The sequence below is a fragment of the Pseudonaja textilis genome, chromosome 3 (genome assembly GCF_049901715.1).
Source record: "Pseudonaja textilis isolate UNSWEBS1 chromosome 3, rPseTex1.2, whole genome shotgun sequence".
In the NCBI taxonomy this organism is placed as follows: Eukaryota; Metazoa; Chordata; class Lepidosauria; order Squamata; family Elapidae; genus Pseudonaja; species Pseudonaja textilis.
In genome coordinates this window covers 109,005,390-109,009,347 of record NC_141992.1, presented here as the reverse complement: position 1 = coordinate 109,009,347, position 3,958 = coordinate 109,005,390, and the positions used below count along the sequence as shown (strand labels likewise).

General features: G+C 41.1%; 1 pseudogene; it reads left to right on the top strand.

Moving 5' to 3' along the window:
• Window positions 1–2,857: 2,857 nt before the first annotated feature.
• Window positions 2,858–3,638, top strand: LOC113436465 (protocadherin alpha-10 pseudogene; annotated as a pseudogene).
• Window positions 3,639–3,958: the final 320 nt, after the last annotated feature.

The following is a 3,958-nucleotide window of genomic DNA, read 5'->3' as shown; positions in this document are numbered from 1 at the left end:
ACACACACTCCATGTGCGACCCTCCCAAAGGTGCATGCTCAGTGGAAAAGGACAACCATACCAGATAGAAGTACTGTTCTGATCTTCGTCAAGGATATATGCTAGTTGCTCTCCTTTGCTAGAACATCCAAACAAGCTCGATGTCTTAGAATGCTATGGATTACCAGATATTTTTGTGTCATATGATTGAATTATTCTGGCAAGTTAGAAGGGGATTATTTCCTACAGTTAGAGAAGTATTAACAACAAAAAGTTTATTTCCAATGGAAGTCTCAGACAAATTTGGGTTAAGAACTGCCATATCCTGATCAAGAAATAGAAATGTAACCAGGGAAGATTTTCAAATTTAATAGCATTTTCTTCTACTTTTACTTACCTCTTTGGCATGAAATTACATAATCATAAATCTAGCTGAAATGAAGCCAATCCAACTTTCTCCCAATGATGTCATAATTTCTCTTTGAGCAATGGAAAAATGATTAGAAATTATTAGTTACATACAAATAAAAATTCCAATCGATAAATATATGGAATTAATTAAATAACAGTCACTCTTCTTTTAATAAATACACAATATTTAATTCAGTCCACATACCCCTGTGTTTGTACTTTTTATTTGTATCGACAGGAGATGTGTACCTATCAAAACTGTGTAGAAAAAGCATGTGAATATGAAGACTAAATGATTATTAGAAATTTTTCATGAATACAGAATGAAAGTCTGCTTCCCATTTTGAAATTTAGTCACAAGAGGTCGCTGTTTCCTAAGGAAATCTTCAAGTGAAACTAAAAATGTAGAGCCCCTCCTTTAAAGGGACTAATATTCCTGTTAGTCAGGTCCAAAACATAAACAACAGAGAAAGCTCAACAAGCCAAAATTCAACCTATGAACGCTTTGCCAGTATTGCTGGGGTAAATGGACTCTGCTCCTGACACCTTTAAGGCAAGATATTTAGAGAAAAGGAGAAGAGCTTGCTGTTGTAGTGCCTGTGTCTGCAATGCCTACCTGGCTGAAGGGGCTGCTCCACACTGCCTGGAAAATGGGGAGCGGCCAGCTCCATTATTCTGTGCTGGAGGAATCCCAGCACGGCACCTTTGTGGGCCGCATTGCCCAGGATTTGGAGTTGGAGGTGAGTGAGCTGGTGCCTCGGATGTTCTGGATGCTGTCCAAAGGAGAGAAGGACTATTTTGAGGTAAACCTGCAGAATGGGATCTTGTTTGTAAATTCCCGGATAGAACAGGGAGGAGCTGTGTGCCAAGAATGCAGACTGTGTCCTTCATCTGGAGGTGATTGTGGAGAAACCTCTGATGTTCTTCCATGTGGAGGCTGAAATCAAAGACATTAATGACACCCAGTCTTCTCTGCCAGGGAACAGATCCTGAGCATAGTAGAACTTATAACTGGTGCCAGTTTTCCTGTAGAGGGAGCCTCTGATGCAGATATTGGTACTAATGCTCTGTTAACCCACAGGCTCAGTCCAAACAAACATTTTGTTCTGGATTCAGGAAATGATGAAGATGAGAGTAAATGTGTAGTTCTTGTAATGAAGGTTCCACTTGACAGAGAGGAGAACCCTGTGCATCATTTAGTACTGACAGCCACTGATGGGGGTGAACCAAAACTCACTGGAACTCTTCAGCTAGTCATCAATGTGCTGGATGTGGATGACAACCCTCCTGTCTTTAACCAATCTATAGGGTAAAATTCAGTGGTGGGATTCAAAATTTTTTACCATCAGTTCTGTGGGTGTGGCTTGGTGGGCATGGCAGGGGAAGGATACTGCAAAATCTCCATTCCCACCTCACTCCAGGGGAAGGATACTGTAAAATCTCCATTCCTCCTCCACCTCACTAACCTCCTCTCTAGCTCTGTTCTCCTGTGCAGGGCAACAAAAGAAAACCCAGCCGATCAGCTGGGACTTGGGAGGCAGAGAATAGATGGGGGCAAGGCCAGTCACAGGTAATATTCTGAACTACTCAAAATTTCCACTACCAGTTCTCCAGAACTGGTCAGAACCTGCTGAATACCACTTCTGGTAAAATTGCTAGAAAATACAGCTGGTGGGTCATTAGTTATTACTCTGAATGCTACAGACTTAGATGAGGGGATTAATAGGGAAATCTCTTAATTTTTTTTAGTAATAAAGTACCTTTACATGTCACAAAGATCTTTAGTATAAATTCTGATACTGGGGAAATCAGAGTAATTGGAAAATTGGACTATGAAGATACTAATTGCTATGAACTTCAGATTGTTGCAAAGATAGAGGGAATTTTCCATTGTCAGAGCACTGTAAAGTTCTTGAAATACAAGTTAGAAATGATAATATTTCTGAAGTATCAATGTCCCGCCCATCAATGACTACTTCAGCTTCAACCACAACAATACAGGAGCACACAACAGATACAAACTCAAACCGCACCAAACTCAATTGCAGGAAATACAACTTCAGCAACAGAGTGATCAATGCCTGGAATACACTCCCTGACTCTGTGGTTTCTTCTCCAAACCTCAAAAACTTTAACCTTAGACTGTCTACTGTTGACCTCCCCCCATTCCTAAGAGGTCTGTAAGGGCGTGCATAAGTGCACCAATGTGCCTACTGTCCTGTCCTAATGTTCCCTTTTATTCGTATCCATTTCATGTATTAATAATCATGTTTATACTTACATTTGTTACGTAATACACGCTCGATAAATAATTAAATAAATAAATAAAACTCCCTTTCAATACCTGTTGTTGAAAACTCACCATCAGGGAGTGTAGTAGCTATACTCAGTGTTTGAGACAAGGATTCTAGCAACAATGGACACATAAACTGTTTCCTCTGGCAATGTGACTGTTCAAGTCTTTGTGATGGATGAGAATGACAATGCACCTGCTGTGTCAGGTCATTAGAAGAGAACCTGATTCTTCTAGTGGTCCCCATGATGCCTGGGCATATTGTAGGCAAGATCCATGCCTTGGATGCAGATTCTGGATACAATGCGTGGCTAAGCTATGAACTGCTTGAAGAAAGCCATGGTCCATGGACTGTAGGGCAGTATAGTGGTGAGGTGAGTACCAAATATCCTCTGGATGAGTCAGAAGGAAGCAAAATCCAGAGTGTGCTGGTTCTTGTAAAGGATCATGGGAAGCCTCAACTTTCAGCCACAGTTATTCTGAGTGTTTCATTTGTGACAAGCATTATAGCCATCAAAATGGATGTTAACCTCCCCAGGTCAGAGGAAAGCTTCATGCCCCTGGTGGACTCGATCAACATCTATCTGATCATTGCCATCTGCTCTGTTTCCAGCCTCTTCTTGCTGACCACTCTCATCTATGTGGCCCTGCAATGCCACTGTAAGGCAAAGGACCCCATGGTTTATGGCCCTGGCATGGCCACCTTGGTCTGTGCCAGTGAAGTGGGCAGCTGGTTCTATTCCAATTGCTATAAAGTAATTATTTTTTTTCTTGTTAATAGTTTCATCCTCTAATCAACCCAGAATGGATTTTTAAGATGATGCCTCTTTTAAGAACATTTATGGTTGATCAACTGCAAACTTATTAAATGCCATTTAACAGCTTGATATACAGAAGTAATGTCAGCCTTCAAGATCTTCCTCTTTTCCTTTGCTTCTTTCTGGCTGCCATGAGAAACGGGGTGGAAGGGGGAAATGTATGGGATGTAAGCTGCAAATATTGCTAACTAATCTTGTATAAACTGGGGAGGGTTTCTCATTCCTGCTTAGCTTTCTCTTCTCTGCGCAACTGCAACCCTTTATCTGAGTAAACCAAGGCCCACTAATCATCACCACCTGGAGATGTCCGCATGATGTAGTTCACAACTTTTAATTGGAAGAACCGTTTGAACTGTTGGGGGTGGGAACATTTCACTCCCTTGATATATGTGATCTGCATGCCTAATTACCCAGATTCAGAATTTCTTGTTACTACCACTGACTTCCAGTAAAAGAC